At 44.1% G+C, this 19,463-nt stretch overlaps 1 protein-coding gene across 1 annotated transcript in view; it reads left to right on the top strand.

Annotated features, from left to right (window-relative positions):
• PRSS12 (serine protease 12) overlaps positions 1-19,463 on the top strand; it is a 137,506-nt gene that overhangs the window by 16,861 nt on the left and 101,182 nt on the right.

Here is a 19,463-nt window from a genome sequence, read left to right as displayed (position 1 = left end):
TGAAGCGACCCCCCCTCAGGTGGGAAGCTGGGGGCTGGAATCAGGATTCCCATGCGGGTCCTTGCTCTTTGCTTCATGTTCCCCTTAAACCCTCTGCGCCACCGCCCAGCCCCCATTGTTTTTTTTTTTTTTTTTAACAAAGTTGTAAATAAAGCAATTCTGTAACACACTCTTTTTGTTCCCTTGTTTTTATAGAATTGAAGATACATTAACATAAAAGATAAACAGAAGTCACCTAAAAGGACATTAAGTTCTCTTTTTTTTTGGCAAGCTTAGAATTCTGAGCAACATTGCAAACCAGCACATTTTGCCTTTAGTTACAATACCAGCAGACAGTAAACTGGCTTTTTTTTTCTTTTAAAGACTTATTAATGAGAGAGAGAGAGAGAGAGTGTGTGTGTGTGTGTGTGTGTGTGCGCGCGCGAGAGAGAGAGAGAGAGAGAGAGAGACCGAGAGAGAAGTAACTCCAGAGTGTCACCCTGGCACATGCAATGCCAGGAGTTGAATTTAGGACCACCTGCTTGAAGGTCAAACATTTTATTCACTGCACCACCTCCCATGCCACCTATTTTGTTTTTTCAGAAGTTCTTTTCATGAAATCTGGGAACTCGGGGGCAGGGGGGGGGGAGGATCGGTCGGTAGCATAGCGGGTTAAGCACACATGGCGTGAAGCTCAAGGACAGGCTTAAGGATCCTGGTTCGAGACCCCCTCCCCTGGACTCCCTACCTGCAGGAGGGGGTCGCCTCACAAGCAGTGAAGCAGGTCTGCAGGTGTTTATGTTTCTCTCCTCCTGTCTTCCCCTCCTCTCTCTATTTCTCTCTGCCCTGTCCAACTACAGCGTCATCAATAACAACAATAATAATAACCACCACAAAGATAAAACAGTAAGGGCAACAAAAAGGAAAAAAATAGATTCCAGGAGCAGTGCATTCGTGGTGCAGGCTCCGAGCCCCAGTGATAACCCTGGAGGCAATAAATAAATAAATCATAAAATCTGGGAGCTATTCTCTGTGATCTGCCATTATGCATACATTTACAGTCCCAGATTTCTGTTACTTGTTTGATATATATCTATATATCTAATACCCAAGGATACAGTTAACCTGAAACTAAAACCACTGTTTGAGATTGTTGAAGGAGAATTTATCCAGGCAGGACAATTCTAGATTCCAGTGTAGATGAGTGAAATTATCTCCAGTAGGTCTCAGAATTGTAGACATCTGCAAACAATTTCTTGCCTTTTGTTTTTTAACATTTAAAAAATATATTTATAAAATGGAAATGGTGACAAGACCACAGTTTAAGAGGGGTACAATTCCACACAATACCCACCACCAGAATTCCCTATCCCCTCCCTTCCCCTCCCTGAAAAGACTTCCTATTTATTCCTCTGGGAGTATGGACCTAGGATCATTATGGGGTGCAGAAGGTGGAAGCTCTGGCTTCTGTGATTGCTTCCCTGCTGAACATGGGCGTTGGCAGGTCTATCCATACTCCCAGCCTCCCTCTCTCTTTCTCTAGTGGGGAAGGGCTCTGGGGAGGCTGGGTTCCAGGACACATTGGTAGGGTCGTCTGCCCAGGGAAGTCAGGTTGGCATCATGGTAGCATCTGGAACCTGGTGGCTGAAAAAGAGTTAAGATATAAAGCAGACCAAGTTTTTGACTGATCATGAACCTAAAGGCAAGAATATTGCAAATGAAGATTCAGGGTCTCCATTTTGGAAACAGCTAGTAGGTCTATTTCAGGTATATTCCAAGGGGCCCATGGCCTTACTAAGTTTTTGCCTGAGCCTGACAGCTAACATGCAGGTGGACCCAAGGTATTGTCTGGGGAGATCGTGTCATAGATTTTTTTTGTCTCCAGGATTATCGCTGGGGCTTGGTGCCTGCACTATGAACCCACTGCTCCTGTAGGCTATTTTTTTTTCCTTTTGTTGCCCTTGTTGTTTATCGTTGTTGTTGCTATTATTATTGTTGTTATTGCTGTCGTTGTTGGATAGGACACAGAAATTAAGAGAGAAGGGGAAGACAGAGAAGGGGAGAGAAAGATAGACACTGGCAGACCTGCTTCACCGCCTGTGAAGTGACACCCCCCTCAGGTGGGGAGCCGGGGGCTCTAATTGATCCTTAGGACGGTCCTTGTCCTTGTGCTTCGCGCCATGTGCGCTTAACCACTGCGCTACCGCCGGGCCCCCACAATTTCTCTTCTTAATACAGAATTACTTAAACTAAGAGGCTAAAACAAACAAGCACGGGAGTCGGGCTGTAGCGCAGCGGGTTAAGCTCAGGTGGCGCAAAGCACAAGGACCGGCATGAGGATCCCGGTTCGAACCCCGGCTCCCCACCTGCAGGGGAGTCGCTTCACAGGTGGTGAAGCAGGTCTGCAGGTGTCTGTCTTTCTCTCCTCCTCTCTGTCTTCCCCTTCTCTCTCCATTTCTCTCTGTCCTATCCAACAACAACAACAACAATAACTACAACAATAAAACAACAAGGGCAACAAAAGGGAATAAATAAATAAAATAAATATTTTTTAAAAAATGAGTAAAATAAAAAAAACAAGCAACTGTTTTCTTCCCCCACTATGAAAAAAACAAGCACCATTCCTTCTCTTTCTTTCCCCCTAGTCTAAGGGAAGTGGTTTTTCCTCTCTTTCTCTCTTTTTAAAAATATTTATTTATTTATTCCCTTTTTGTTGCCCTTGTTTTATTGTTGTAGTTATTACTGTTGCTACTGATGTCGTTGTTGTTGGATAGGACAGAGGGAAATGGAGAGAGGAGGGGAAGACAGAGAGGGAGAGATAAAGATAGACACCTGCAGACCTGTTTCACTGCTTGTGAATAGACTCCCCTGTAGGTGGGGAGCCTGGGGGCTGGACTGGGATCCTTAAGCCAGTCCTTGTGCTTTGCGACACATGAGCTTAACCTGCTGCCCTACTCCCGGTTTTTCCTCTCTTAAAGCAAACAAAAAGACATTCTTTTTCACCATCTCTGAGCTTCTTCTCTTTAATTCCCTGAAGAACCTGAAACATAGGATCCCCCCCCCCCAGCACACCTCACCCTGTCTTGATATATATATATCCCAGATAATCTGTACTAAGAAGTACACAGACCCAATAAAAAGAAGTACACAGAAATATTAGTTGGGCTGGGGGTAAATAACATATAATGGTTATGCCAAGTGATTTTTTTTTTTAATTTTTAATTTTTAATTTTTTATTACCCGCCCACTGTCGCCAAGTGATTTTCATGTCTGAAAGGTCATGTCTGAGGTCCCAGGTTCAATTCCCCACACACCACCACAAGCCAGAGTTGAGCAGTGCTCTGGTAAAAAAAAAAAAAAAAAAAAAGAAGAAGAAATGTTAGCGGGGTCGTTTATTACACTTGGATCTCTGTCGCCAGAGAGTCTAACTAGCTGACACAACCTCAAAGGAAATCACCTACCAGAGCTCAGAACCCCTACATATTAACTCCGGTGTGTAGACTTTCCCTTCCTCTACTAAAACCCTCTTCTTGCCTTCCAGCCTGGGAGACAGCAGCTGCAGACTAGGTAAAATAGGCTGCTGGGCTGCTCTCCCAGGGAGGCACCCCCTCCCCAAGAAAAATAAAGGTCTTCCTCTATGGAAAAGCTCCCTGCTGTCAGTATTGTCTCTCAGGTGTGACTGGCAAGGATTCGGGTTATACTGTAAACAAGACTTTGAAATTATTCATGACACTTTTTTTTTAAAAGAGGATATTTATAATAGTTTTCTACCAAATGGGCACTAGAGGGATATTAAGAGGATGCCCTGTGCTTTATAGCACACAAGGATGGCAGCATAGCAAAGGACTCTGGGAATGCTGGGAAGAGAAGGGTGGAGAGGCCATTAGGGTCTTGGTGTATGATGGTGAGAAAGAATCCAAGGTGGGTAAGCGTGCTCTGCAGAGATCTGTCACTGGGAGATGAGAAATTGTACTCATGTGTCCACAACCGTACTGTATACCATTGACCTTTGAATAAAATGATAAAAAAAAAAAAGAATGCTGTGTGTGTGTGTGTGTGTGTGTGTGTGTGTCTTTAGGGGAAGGGGGTGGTGATCCAAAGACATTGCTTGAGATTAGGGTCATCATCACAAAGGGCTCTGCTTCAGCAGGGAAGTGTGAGGGAGAAGAGAGAACAGTGATTTTTAGATAATGAAAGATTGTGACAGGTGGGCAGTAACTGACCTAGAATTGGTCTGAAGGATATATATATATTTTTTTAATTTTTTGTATTTATTCCCTTTTGTTGCCCCTGTTTTATTGTTGTAGTTATTGATGTCTTCGTTGTTGGATAGGACAGAGAGAAATGGAGAGAGGAAGGGAAGACAGAGAGGGAGAGAGAAAGATAAGACACCTGCAGACCTGCTTCGCAGCTTGTGAAGTGACGTCCCCTGCAGGTGGGGAGCCCGGGGCTCGAACCGGATTCCTTAAGTCCGTCCTTGTGCTTTGCACCACGTGCGCTTAACCCGCTGCGCTACCGCCGGACTCCCATATATTTAATTTTTTAAAACTTATCTTTATTAATTGGATAGAGACAGCTAGAATTTGAGAGGGTGGGTGGGGGATAGAGAGGGAGAGAGATAGAGACACCTGCTGCACTGTTTCACCACTTGGGAAACTTCCACACTGCAGGTGGGGACGGGAGGCTTGAACCCTGGTCCACTATGCATTGTTAAGTGTGCTCAACCAGGCATCACCCAGCCCCGTATATAGAACATCTTCCAGGTGGTGTTATGTCCTTTTACCTGTGTGTGTTCACTATTTAATTTATTGTGCAAGCTGTCGGTCCTGTTTAACAGAGTAAGAAAGGGTTAAAGTATTATTTTTTTTAAAAAATTCTTTTTTTAAATTAATATTTATTTATTCCATTTTCATTGCCCTTGTTTTTTATTGTTGTAGTTATTATTGTTGTTATTGATGTTGTTGTTGTTGGATAGGACAGAGGGAAATGGAGAGAGGAGGGGAAGACAGAGAGGGGGAGAGAAAGACAGACACCTGCAGACCTGCTTCACCGCTTGTGAAGCGACTCCCCTGCAGGTGGGGAATCGGGGGCTCGAACCAGGATCCTTCTTCCTGCTCCTGGCGCTTTGCGCCACCTGCGCTTAACCCGCTGCCCTACCGCCCGGACTCCCAAGGGTTAAAGTATTCTTAGGGAGAAAATCCTGGAGAAACTGACAGCTAGTCTGAAGATCCGGAAAACAAGCACCCTAACTTGCCACCCCGCCCGACCATACTGCACATGGCATCCCCAGCACAGGACTGTGGGTAAAGTCTTGATGAGTAACCTTGCACAAGACCTAGCAGCTCCCTTACAACCCAGAGGATTTACAGCCAGTGTAGGCGGTGGGGGGTGGGGGTTATTGACAAGGCAAAGGAACCACGTGGGCTATTTTTAGCTGTTTCACTGCGATGGGGGGGGTCTGTTCTCCTCTGAAGGTAATGATGTTTGCTCTTACTGTTCTGCTTGGTTAGAGATACATTGCAAAAAGCAGAACAGGAGACTACAAAAACAAACACAGGATGGGCTGGGGAAAAAAAAGAAAAAACATGGTCAGCCTGTGTACAAGAATGTATTCTTTGAAATTTATTAGTTAAAATGAACCCTCAACAGAATATATAGAGTTATCTCCAAGAATTGAACCCACGACCTCTTGCATACAAGGAGACTCATTCTACTGCTGTTACATGCCGAACTCTTGGAGCACCTTATTTTGCTGATCGGAAAGGAAAAAAAAAGAAAAAGGGGGCTTAAATAATTATAATGATTAGATTTGTGAACTTCATAGAATTATACGCCATTAAGAATTATACCTGGGGAGTCCGGTGGTAGCGCAGCGGTTAAGCGCAGGTAGTGCAAAGTGCAAGGACCAGCACAAGGGTCCAGGTTGGAGCCCCTGCCTCCCCACCTGCAGGGGAGTCGCTTCACAGGTGGTGAAGCAGGTCTTCAGGTATCTTTCTCTCCCCCTCTCTGTCTTCCCCTCCTCTCTCCATTTCTCTCTGTCCTATCTAACAACGACAACATCAGTAACAACAACAGTAATAACTACAACAATGAAACAAGGGCAACAAAAGGGAATAAATAAAATATTTAAGAAAAAAAGAAGAATTATGCCTGGAGTGAATAGTGTGTTGCTTTGCTATGTGCACAAGCGAGGTTCTAGCTTCTGCTGCCACTGCATTGAGGGAAGCTTTGGTCTATGGTCTCTTTGCTATGACATATCTGTTACTGTGTGTGTGTGTGTGTGTGTGTGTGTGTGTGTGTGTGTGTGTGTGTGTCACGAAGAAGAAATCTTCACTCAAAGTCTAATGTAGGGAAATTTTCAGAACATTCAAAAGTATAATTTGAGGGGGTTAGTTATTGCAGCAGGTTTAGTGCAGGTGGCACAAAGCACAAGTACCAGTGCAAGGATCCTGGTTCAAGCCCCTGGCTCCCCACGTGCAGGAGAGTCACTTCACAGCCAGTGAAGCAGGTCTACAGGTGTCTGTCTTTCTCTCCCCCTCTCTGTCTTCCCCTCCTCTCTCCATTTCACTCTGTCCTATCCAACAACGATGTCATCAATAACAATAACTACAACAACAATAAAAAACAAGGACAACAAAAGGGAAAATAATAATTTTTTTTAAAGTATCATTTGGTCTCAAAGAAAAGATAAGCTGTGTTTGCGTGAGTGTGTGGGAGCTTAGAAGGTGTGTACATTGGGGGCTGGGAAGTTAATAGTGTGTTGCGAGTGGGTTTTGACAAGGAATTCATTAGTCATTGACATGTAAATTGCCTTTCCAGAATTGCAAATATTTGCATTCATTTGCTAAACGAAATTGGATGTGCACTCCAAAGTTCTTGCCAGATAGCAGATTCAGCTAAAAGAAGCCAGACTTTCAGTCTGGAGAATCAGAGAAATGATGGTGCAATTGCTGGTTGACTTGGAAACTTGTTTTCAGCTCCGTCGTTGTCATTAGAGTAACACTCTGTTAATAGTTGTGTTTTGTGTAGTTTCTGCTTCCTCACTTTTAAGTGTTTTAGTAATACGTTTGCCATTTCTTCTGAATAGTTTTTTTTTTTTTCAATTTGGACCATATTTTACATCATAATCTGATCATAAGCAGACTTCGTTTTTTAAAATTTTTTATTACTAGATTTTTTTCCCCCAACTTTGACATGAGTAGTTTGATGGGGAGGTAGAATTAATAGGTAGATAATAGTTTCATTTAGATATCATTCCAAATATGATTTGAAGTGCGAATGAATTCTTTGAATTGGCATAAATTGCAGTCAATTGTGATGTGCATGACATTGAATTAAACCTGAGCTCACTGCCCAGTGCCACTGGAAGCCAAATGCTGTCACACCAGTTTTGTATGAAGGGAAATCTGTTTGTTTTTTTTTCTTCTTTTGGGTGCAGTTTGAATCTACTAATTCAAACCAGGGGCCCCACTTCCAAGAACTATCAGTCTTTTATATTGGCACAAGTGGTCGTTATGGGGTGGGGGCCAGGGAGGATGGTAGCTAGGATCTGGGTTTGGGACACTGGAGTGGAGGGTCTTTCTGTCTCTATGATCATGACACCTTCTGAGGCAAAGTCCTTAATGGTTAGTATTCAACATAACAAAGAAGGCAAGGAAGGAGGGAAGAAGAGATGAGTTTGTGGGGCCTTCTTTCTGTTTCCAGATTTGACCTTAGCATAGTCATTGCTGGAGTTAAATTCATTCTCTGTTCACTGCCTACCTTCAAGACCATATTAGACAAACAGTTCAAACTCAGTCGTCTTACGCACTTGACTTCATACGTGGGTGTCTCCAGAAGAGATTTTGTGAAGAGTTCAGTCAAGCTTTTCATGCGCATGCCTCTTGATTTCTGGCTGTCTCTATCCAATAAGCAAATAAAAGATCTTTTTCTTTTTTTAATTCTTAGTAATTCATGCTTTCTACTGATTATAATAGGATTTCCTCATGCTTAGTCTGAATTAAAGAGATTTAGTTAGGGGAAGATGACCAAAAGGCCCTGAGCTCCAATTTCATCAAGACCCCAAGCCCCAGAGAGAGAAGAGGGAAAAAAAATAGAAAGGACATTTGGAAGTAGCAGTAAGTGTAGGTGTGACTCAGAAAGGAGGGGAGGGTAGGACCACAGGGAAAAAAAAAAGAATATATGTGTATATATACAGTTATAGAAATAATAGTCGGGGGTCGGGTGGTAGTGCAGTGGGTTAAGCGCACGGGGCACAAAGTGTGGGGACCCGTGGAAGGATCCAGTTTCAAGCCCCAGCTCCCCACCTGCAGGGGAGTCGCTTCACAGGCGGTGAAGCAGGTCTACAGGTGTCTATCTTTCTCTCTCCCTCTCTGTCTTCCCCTCCTCTCTCCATTTCTCTCTGTCCTATTCAGCAACGGACGAAATCAATAACAATGGCAATAATGACCACAACAATGGTAAAACAACCAGGGTAACAAAAAGGGGAAAAACTGGCCTCCAGGAGCAGTGGATTTGTGGAGCAGGCACCGAGCCCTGGCAACAACCCTGGAGGCAAAAAATAATAATAATAATAATAGTTAGCCCTTGTCTGTGATCTTGGAAGACTGTTGCAGTTTCTAGTGGAGGGAACGGGGACACAGAGCTCTGGTAGTTGGAACAGTGTGGAATTATATCCCTGTTGTGTCATAATTTTGTAAATAGTAAATCACTAATTTAAAAGAAGAGATTTCACACATATGGATGACTTTTTAATTTTTATTTTAGTTTACCCATCAGATGAATAACCCACTCCCTTGTCCATTCTTGTATTGTCAAAATCTGGTAGTGCATTAATTGTTGGGAAATTGTGCAGATGTGGTTGAGTTAGGCAGGGCCTACAAACCACCCTATGCTAGTATGGCCAGTCCCTTTATCTACATACCAATCTTCTGCTTTGTCTTATAAATGACTAAAGGTCTCCCCACCACCTTATCCCCTCAGGGTATTGCTAATTCCATGCCAGCTAAAACCATAGCAACTGTAGCTAAGGAAGTTCCCAGTGTGCCTTTTTCTTTTCTCTGCCCCCTTTCCTAGCCATCTCAATTCCTCACTTGCCACTTCTGGTTTTATACGCTAAAACCCACTTCTGTTCCTGGTTACACTCTCTTCATCTCTCTCTCTCTTTGTCTTTTCTCTCCTGCATCCTGACCTGGAGAAGGGCTGGTGTACAGAGCAGGAGGCGACTATTGCAGTTTGGCACCACGTGGCTTAACCCGCTGTGCTCACACCTGACTCTGGGACGTTCCCTTGTGAATAAAGAGTTGTGGGGAGTCGCTTCAGAGGCGGTGACAGCAGGTCTGCAGGTGTCTCTCTTTCTCTCCCCTCTCTGTCTTCCCCTTCTTGTTCCATTTCTCTCTGTCCTATCCAACAATGACGACATCAATAACAACAACAATGACTACAACAATAAAACAACAGGGGCAACAAAAGGGAATAAATAAATAAATAAATAAATAAATAAAAAGAATTGTATGACCGCAGCGCCACGAGTTCCTGGATCCTCTCTCTCACTGGCGACGTTAGCCCAGCACATTTATGGCCTGCCTTTCCTTTTTCCTACCAGTATAGTGCTAGGACTTGCTTCTACTTCTCCTTCTCCTCCTCCTTCTTCTTTTCCTACATAGAAGTTGAGAGACAAAGAGAGAAGAAATAATGCCACAGCACTGCCCTACTATTTTAAATGTTTCCACTTTGCTTGATGCTTCCTAATAGTGGCCTTGGGTTTGAACCTGGGTCCTTATGGAACCTGGGTAAAGCATGTGCTCTGCTAATCTGAAGGGACATATTCTCCCCTATGTTCATTGCTGCATTATTCACAGTAGCCAAAGTGTGGAAGCCTAAATTGCCACCATCAGATAACTGGCTAAAGAAATTATGGGATATATATTCCATGGGCTACTACTTTGCAATCAAAAAGATGATATTCAGGAGTCGGGCTGTAGCGCAGCGGGTTAAGCGCAGGTGGCGCAAAGCACAAGGACCGGCACAAGGACCGGCATAAGGATCCCGGTTCGAACCCCGGCTCCCCACCTGCAGGGGAGTCGCTTCACAGGTGGTGAAGCAGGTCTGCAGGTGTCTATCTTTCTCTCCTCCTCTCTGTCTTCCCCTCCTCTCTCCATTTCTCTCTGTCCTATCCAACAACGACAACAACAATAATAACTACAACAATAAAACAACAAGGGCAACAAAAGGGAATAAATAAATAAAATAAATATTAAAAAAAAAAAGATGATATTCTTGGATGGAGCTTGAAGGAATCATGTGAGATAAGTCAGAAGCAAAAAGATGAATGAATATGGGATAATCTCACTGATAAACAGAAATTGAAAAATAAGAGCAGAAAGGAAAACACAAAGCAGAACCTGGACTGGAGCTGGTGTATTGCACCAAATTAGAGGACTCTGGGGTGGGGGGAGGACTCAGGTCCTGGAACCTGATGGCAGAGCAGGACTTAGAGGAGCTTGAACTGTTAGTGGAAAACTGAGAAATGTTACACACATACAAAAACTACTGTATTTTACGGTTTACTGTAAACCATTAATCCCCCAATAAAGAAATGACAGAGAGAAAGAGAGAGAGAGATGATATTGTGTCCTTTGGGACAAAAATGGATGGGAACTGGAGGTGATTAGGCTGAGTGAAATAAGTAAGGAGATGAAATGGGCAATTACCAGATGGTTTCGCTCATAATGTGGAATTCAGAAATCTGATTTATACGAATTTGACAAAAAAAAAAATCCAAACAAAACAGAATCAAGTAAACTGTTTCTAAGACCTGTGAGAACTCTGGTGGTTATCTTTGGAAGGTGGGAATATGGGGAATACAGAACTCTGGTGGTGGGTGTGGTGTGGAACCATACATTGTAACCTTATAATCTTGTAACAAACTAGGAATAACCCCTCTCCCTTTTTATTTTAATTAAATAACATTTTGTGTTATTTTTTATTGTTGTTATTGATGTTGCCTTTGTTAGATAGGACAGAGAGAAGTAGAGAGAGGAGGGGAAGACAGAGAGGGAGAGAGACAGATAGACACCTGCAGACCTGCTCCACAGCCTGTGAAGTGACTTCCCTGCAGATAGGGAGCCGGGGGCTCGAGCCTGGATCCTTGCGCCAATCCTTGCGCTTAACCCGCTGTGCTACCGCTGGACTCCCCCTGACATTTTGTTTTTATCACAGATAAAAGACTGTTCTCCTTACATGGTTATATTTTTTTTGAGGCTGATGAATGGAAAACAATGATGGCAGGTGATTAGACTGGTGTGAATGAAAAGGGTGGTTAACTTGCAAATGAAATGTTGTGGAGAAACACTGTAAAGTTACACATAAGTAACTTTGAGAAATGCAAACTATGCCAGGGTTTCTGGGCAGGATTCATTTTTCTTGACCTCCTTACCCATGGAGTAGAGTCACCTCACTGGTGAGGCTGAACAGAAAGAACATTGGGAGTTTCTTTTATATATATATATATATATTCCCTTTTGTTGCCCTTGTTGTTTTATTGTTGTAGTTATCATTGTTGTTATTGATGTTGTTGTTGGACAGGACAGAGAGAAATGGAGAGAGGAGGGGAAGACAGAGAGGGGAGAGAAAGATAGACACCTGCAGACCTGTTTCACCATCTGTGAAGTGATTCCCCTGCAGGTGGGGAGCTGGGGGCTCAAACCGGGACCCTTATGCCGGTCCTTGCGATTTGTGCCACTTGTGCTTAACACCCTGCACTACCGCCCGACTCTCCGAACATTGGGCATTTAAAAAAAATTTTTTTTAATCTTTATTTATTTATTGGATAGAGACAGCCAGAAATTAAGAGGAGGAAGGGAGATAGAGAGGAGAGAGACAGAGAGACACCTGCAAACCTGCTTCACCACTCGTAAAGCCTTCCCACTGCAGGTGGGGACCGGGGACTCAAACCCAGGCCCTTGTGCACTGTAATATGTGTGCTCAACCAGGTGTGCCACCACCCGGCCCCACATTGGGAATTTCTAAGTTGAATCCGATTTCATCTCTTTAAGTGCCCCATTTGTTATTTCCACTATCAAATTACTCCATAAACCAGTGCTGAGGAGAAGAGAACTATAGAACCTTGATCTGTACTTAAAGGATAAGATTGAGAGTATCCTCCCTCGGGTACTCTAATTTATCTTGACTCTTTTCAAATACTCCAAAGAATGACTCAAGTCATATACTTTGGACCAATGAACTGTGGGGAGACAAATGTCTAGGAACATTCAGTTACTCCAGACCTCTCTATTAGGGCATCTTTTCTTTTTTTCATTTTTTTAAATTAATGATTTAATAGTAATTAACAAGATTATAAGAAAACAGGGGTACAGTTCCACACAGTTCCCACCACTAGATTTCTGTGCCTCATCCCCTCCATTGGCAGCTTCCCTATTCTTTATCCCTTTGAGAGCATGGACCCAGGATCATGGGGTGCAGAAGGTGGAAGGTCTGACTTCTATAATTGCTTTTTCTACCGAACATGAACATTGGCAGGTCAACCCATACCCCTAGCCTGTTTCTAGCTTTTAGGGCATCTTTCCTAAGGCATGAAGTCAGGCAGTGTTTTCAACATGAAGATCATTTTGAAATCAAGCCAAATGTGGTTTTGTTTCTGGTGTCATGATAAGCCTAACACTGCATCACCAACTTTTGCCTGTAGGCCCTTTTAGTTGCCATTTGAACACACATGAAGGTAGGGAGGTAGAAACAATATTCAAATCAACCACTTTATTCCTTTGTCTCAGGGACTTTTTTTTTTTTTTTTTTTTTGCTTCCAGGGTTATCGATGGAGCTCAGTGCCTGCACTATGAATCCACTGCTCCTGGAGGCCATTTTCCCATTTTGTTGCCCTTGTTATTGCTGTCGTTGTTGTTGGATGGGACAAAAATCAAGAGAGGAGGGGGAAGACAGAGAAAAGGGAGAGAAATACAGATACCTGCAAACCTGCTTTACCACCTGTGAAGCAACAACCTCCGCCTCCATCTTTACATTGGTCCTGTGCTTTGTGCCATGTGTGCTTGACCCGGTCAGCTACTGCCTGGCCCCCGTCAGGGACATCTTTACAAGTGGGAACCAGGAGGGCTGGAAAAGCAGGAGGTGAGTTCAGGGGCAAACAGGATAGGGCCTGCAACCATCAGATGTTTTTCAGGGGCGAGATGAACTTTCTGTGATTAAAAAAAAAACTTATTTATTTACTATTAGAAATTGAGAGGGAAGGGGGGGATTGAGAGGGGAAGAGAGAGAGAGACAGAGAGAGAGAGACCTGTAGTCCTGCTTTACCACTTGTGAAGTTTTCCCCCTGCAGCTGGGGACCAGGGGCTTGAACCTGTGTCCTTGTGCACTGTAATGTGTGCGCTTAACCAAGCACACCACTGCCTGGCCTCTGAATTTTCTCCTAAAGAGAAGCTTGTAACTTCTTATTATTTTGAAGGAGTGAGGCTTGCAGTAGCTGGGCTAGAGTCGGGGGTAAGTCTCTAATCATTGTCTTTCTGTTTCCCAATTAAAGTCTCCTCTGCCCCAAGCGGTTTTCCTGCTCCTAGATGTTTTTGTCAGAGGGAAAGAGACAGAGTGTGGGAGAGAGGAAAGATACCATAGCACCAGCGCTTCCTCTAGGATGGTGGGGGCCAGGCTTGAACCAGGGTGTGAAGTACCTGACAGCAGACACACTATTCAAGTGAACTCTCTTGTTGTTACCCACCCCCTTTCTGCCCCCATAAGGGTGAACATGTCAACTGTTCTTTGTAAATCAGTTCTTCACAGTTATTATCTTATTTTTAAAGATTTATTTATTTATTTCCTTTTTGTTGACCTTGTTGTTTCCATTGTTGTAGTTATTATTGTTGTTGATGGATAGGACAGAGAGAAATGGAGAGAGGAGGAGAAGACATACAGGGGGAGAGAAAGACACCGCCTGTGAAGCGACTCCCCTGCAGGTGGTGAGCTGGGGGCTCAATTAGGGATCCTTATGCCAATCCTTGCGTTTCACGCCACGCATATACTTAACCCACTGCGCTACCGCCCTACTCCCCACAGTTACTATCTTTTTCCAACTCTACCTTACCCATTTCAGGTCACCTTCTTCTTTTAGAACCTTATCAGGCAGCTCTTTGGGGTGACAGCTTCAAAGTATGGTTGTGATCTTTATAATTTACATAAATATGAATTGGAGAGACAGCCTAATGATTATGCAAAAGACTTTCATGCCTGAGGCTCTAAGGTCCTAGGTTCAATCCCTGGCACTAGGGCGCAAGGACCAGCACAAGGATCCCAGTTGGAGTCCCCAGCTCCCTACCTGCAGGGGAATCCCTTCACAGGCGGTGAAGCAGGCCTTCAGGTGTTTCTCTTTCTCTCCCCCTCTCTGTCTTCCCCTCCTCTCTCCATTTCTCTCTGTCCTATCCAACAACGATGACATCAATAACAACAACAGTTAACTACAACAAGAAAACAACAAGGACAACAAAAGGGAATTAAAAAAAAATCCCCAGCAGTCCCACAAGCTAGAACTGAGTACTATTCTGGTCTTTCTGTATTTTTCTCTAATACATAATATTTATTTTTTAAAAAGAATTTGCATAAATATTGTTTGAAATTAGAAAAAAGGCAAGAAAAACAAGAGTGGAGGGAGCCTTACAACTGGTTCTCTGTGGAAAACAAATCAGAAGCGAGTGGCTAAAGCTAATAACAGCTCATTTATAAGCGGAGTGTTGGGTTTTGTTTCTGTTTCTTATCTGTGATGTCACGTGAATGTGGCAGGGCACATAAATGATAAGAGTTTCTTTCGGGGGTCGGGCGGTGGCGCAGTGGGTTAAGCGCATGTGGCGCAAAGCGCAGGGACCGGCGTAAGGATCCCGGTTCGAGCCCCCGGCTCCCCACCTGCAGGGGAGTCGCTTCACCTCCTGTGAAGCAGGTCTGCAGGTGTCTTATCTTTCTCTCCCCTTCTCTGTCTTCCCCATCTCTCTCCATTTCTCTCTGTCCTATCCAACAACGAATTGCGTCAACAAGGGCAATAATAATAACCACAACGAAGCTACAACAAGGGCAACAAAAGGGGAAAAAAAATGGCCTCCAGGAGCGGTGGATTCATGGTGCAGGCACCGAGCCCAGCAATAACCCTGGAGGAGGAAAAAAAAAAAAGAGTTTCTTTCATGCTGTAATCTAATCTCTGGGCTGTAGCATCAGACTTTATTAGCCATACTCTTCTGCTTTCTCCCCTTTGAAAGTATAATTGTACTTTCTGTTTGCTTCCGTAAAGATGTGAAAAATGTACCTAACACAGAAGCCAACAAAGATTTTGTGAGAACCGTGTTGGTTATCCTTGGGAGGGCAAGGGAGCAGGGACCTTTGGTGGTGGGTGTGGTGTGGATCTATACTCTGTGATCTTACAGTTTTCTTTTTTTATTATTTATTTTTATTTTCCCTTTTGTTGCCCTTGTTATTTTATCGTTGTTGTAGTTACTGTTGTTGTTATTGATATCGTTGCTGGATAGGACAGAGAGAAATGGAGATAGGTGGGGAAGACAGAGAGAGGGAGAAAAAGACCAACACTTGCAGACCTGCTTCACTGCCTGGGAAGCGGGTTTCCACCCCCTGCAGATGGGGAACCCAGGCTGGAACCCATATCCTTATGCTGGTCCTTGCGCTTTGTGCCATGTGCACTTAGCCCTTTGTGCTACTGCCTGACCCCCATTTTACAGTTTTGTAAAGCACTATGAATTACAAATAAAAAGCTGTAACAAAACACTGACATCAGGGTGTTGATTACTGAGGAAAAGGGGAAGGGCGGGGAAAGAAGAGAGAAAAAAGGGAAAAAAAAAAACCCTGGTAAATCCTCACTTGTAAACACATGCTGAGAACACTGGCAGCCAGCTGGTCCTTATCAGTTCTCTTTTTCTCTCTTGGATTATCAGGGGGAATTGTATTAGTTTAAGAATGGTTCAGAGTGTTTAAATAGTATCTCCTACAAAAGGATCTGGGGGTCCTTTTCCACTGTTGTATCTGTATGGCTTCCTGGTGGCAGGACTGAGGTTTTTTGTTGTTGTTGTTGTTTGTTTTTTAGTGATTTAATACTGGTTTACAAAATTCCATGATAATAAATGTACAACTTTATTATCTGCATCCTTCCCACCCACCAGAGTTCTGAATCCGCAATCCTTCCATGGTAAGCTACAGCTCAGAGTGTTGTAGATACAGGCTAATTATTCATTCTTTTTTTTTTTAATTCCCTTTTGTTGCCCTTGTTGTTTGATTGTTGTAGTTATTGTTGTTGTTACTGATGTCGTTGTTGTGGATAGGACAGAGAGAAATGGAGAGAGCAGGGGAAGACAGAGAGGGGGAGAGAAAGACAGATACCTGCAGACCTGCTTCACCACCTGTGAAGGGATTCCCCTGCAGGTGGGGAGCCAGGGGCTCTAACTGGGACCTTTACGCAGGTCCTTGTGCTTTAACCCACTGTGCTACCACCCGACTCCCTTAATTATTATTTCTACACCTATCTTTCTATATTTGTATATATATGCCCCCCTTTTTTTTTTTTTTACTGTGGGCCCGTCTTCTCTTCCTTTTCAAATCACACATAAACCTATTACTATGTCCAAGTGTCCCTCCCTTTTTCCTCTTCTCTCTCTGGGTCAGGACCAAGTTGGAAGGCACAGTGGGTATATGCAAATGGAGTCAGGGGTACAGAGTGTGGCAACCACTAGGATCTCTCTGATGTTTCAGTCATTTGTCACCAGCTGTGTGGGACTATGTGAAAGCTTGGCAGAACTTAGGGAAGCTCCCCCCATCCTCTGATGGAGGTCTGGAAAGACACCCCACTTGTTAGCCTCTCTCCTTACAGAGATGAGCCAAGAGGGAAAAGTCTCCCAGACTCAGTTTTTCCTTGTTAGTCTCTCAAGCACACAGAAATCTTACTGGCCTCTCACACTTAGTTACCCCCTGCTGTCAGGCCAAATAGTTGCCTGCTTTAAGATTAACTCACTCAAAGTTCACACATCTGCTTTGCCTTTTGATCACAAAGGAGAGCACATCCTATCACACACTCCTAACACCAGACAGTGCAAAGCCCCCAAAATCTTATTTTCTGGTGTTCTTTGATGTCCTTAATTTACATCAAGCCTTGTTCTTCCTTCTCTATCTCACCTTATTGGTTTAACCCCTATGCTTCTCTCAGATGCCTTTTGATAATTAAATGCCTGCATTAGGAGACTTAATTGTTTTGACCTTTATGTATCACATCAATTCATACCAACCCCCTACCATAGGGGCAAGCTGACCTTTAAAAAACCTGTGAATTCTGACGTATTTTGTTCTTTGTTTAACTTTCTTTATTAACCCAAACCCACCTTCCAATAAACGAGTGTTTGTACCAGAATGCTCCCCGAGTCCTCTTTTCTGAATTTCTGCGCCCCTTAGAGCCAGAGAGAGAGGATCCCCACGTGAGCCCCAGCAAAGCTGCAGCTGGGGTGAGTTCACCACCTTTGGCTAAATCCACCTGCTAATCCCTGACAATAATGGTGGGCACTTACCACTGCTGTGGGTTCATTACCCTTCCCTACCTCACCTCACTTTCTTCTCACTTACCACAGACAAGCCGTAGAAATGGGGCCAGGCGGTGGTGCACCTGGTTGAGCGCAAATATTAACAGTGCGCAAGGATCCAGGTTCGAGACCTCGGTCCCCACCTGCTGGGGCAAAGCTTTGCCAGTGGTGAAGCAGGGCTGCAGGTGTCTCTCTCCCTCTCTATCACTCCTTTTGCTCTCAATTTCTGCCTGTCTCTATCCAATAAATAAAGATAATAAAAAGTTTTTAGAAAAAGAAGAGTCATAAAAAGAGAGGAGCCCAAGTAGAAGAGTGAGTTCTTGTGCACACAAGTGTACTGTGCATGTTAGCCTCTGCCCCTGTGCTAGTCAGCAAGGACACTAAGTGCTCCAAAGTTCAAAGTATCTTTAGTGAATTTTGATCCATATTCCAAGAGAGGGAGAAGTGTTAGGGGAAGATGACTAGAGGGTTTTGAACTCAACTCTATCAGGACCTGGAGAGAGAAGAGGAAAAAGGGGAAGGCATTCAGAAGTGTATTTATAGGTTTGACTTAGAAAGGAAGAGCCCTCTAGAACCATAGAAAAAATGGGTAGATAGATAGATAGACTGACAGTTATAGAAATAATAGTCAGTCCATATCTGTGACCTTGGGAGAACCACTGTAGTCTCCAGTGGAGGGATTGTACTCCTGTTATATAGAAATTTTGTAAGTCAACATTAAATCACAAAATAAAAACCACCTTTTGGGGACCATGAGATAGCTCACCAGGTAGGGCACGTGACTTGCCATGTGCTAAACTATGGGTTTGTGCTCTGGCCCAAAGGGAACAAAGAGGGAACACCAAGGCACTGGAGGAAACTCTTCAGGTAGTGAAGTGATTGTACCTTTCTAAATCTTTCTGTGTTTTTGCTTCCAGGCTTATCACTGGTGCTTGGTGCCTGCACTATGAATCTACTGCTCCTGGTGGCCGTTTTTTTTTCTATTTTATTGGATAGGACAGAGAGAAATTGAGAGAAATGGGGAGATAGAGAGGGAGAGAGAAAGATAGACATCTGCAGACCTGGTTTACCACTTTCAAAGCAACCTCCCTGCAGGTGGGGAGAGCTGGGGGGCTCAAACCTGGATCCTTGCAGAGGTCCTTGCACTTAGTACTATGTGTACTTAACTGGGTGAGTCATTGCCCACCCCTCCCCTTTTTCTGTCTTTCTCTCTCTCCCTTTCTATCTGTCTTGCTCACACTTACTCAAATCTTCTTCTTCTAGCGTTTGCCCTTCTTCTGTAGCCAGTCAGCAGCGTCAGGTTGAGCCTGATGTAAAGTTTCGAGACCTCCTTTGAATCTGGAGATGGCAGTCGTTGACTTTGTGGGTCATAGTCTGTCTGGAGCCGCAGGGGCAGTTTGGGTCGTCTCTGGCCCCCCAGCGATGGAACGTAGCGGTGCACCGGCCATGGCCTGTTCGATAGCGATTGAGGAGGACCCGATCATAACGTGCTGGGTCAAAGCCGGGTTGATGCTTGCAGGGGTCTGTGATGAGGTGTTTGTTCTTGACCTCAGCTGACTGCCAACTCTGTTTCCAAGAGACTGGAACAGAGAAGTTCAGTGTAGGCATAGGGGACCAGATTGGGTGACGAGACGTCAAGCGTTGGACAGGGTGGGCGAAGATATCCGTGTATATTGGCAGGTCCGGTCGAGCGTAGACGTGGGAAATGAACTTAGATGATGTCGCAGCCCGACGAATATCTGGCGGGGCCATGTTGCTAAGAACTGGCAGCCATGGAACTGGGGTGGAACGGATGGTTCCAGAAATTATCCTCATGGAGGAGTATAATTTGGAATCGACCAAGTGGACATGGGGGCTACGGAACCATACTGGGGCACAGTATTCTGCAGTGGAATAGCATAA

The sequence above is a fragment of the Erinaceus europaeus genome, chromosome 2 (genome assembly GCF_950295315.1).
Source record: "Erinaceus europaeus chromosome 2, mEriEur2.1, whole genome shotgun sequence".
Lineage (NCBI taxonomy): Eukaryota > Metazoa > Chordata > Mammalia > Eulipotyphla > Erinaceidae > Erinaceus > Erinaceus europaeus.
This window is presented reverse-complemented; position numbering and strand designations above follow the sequence as displayed.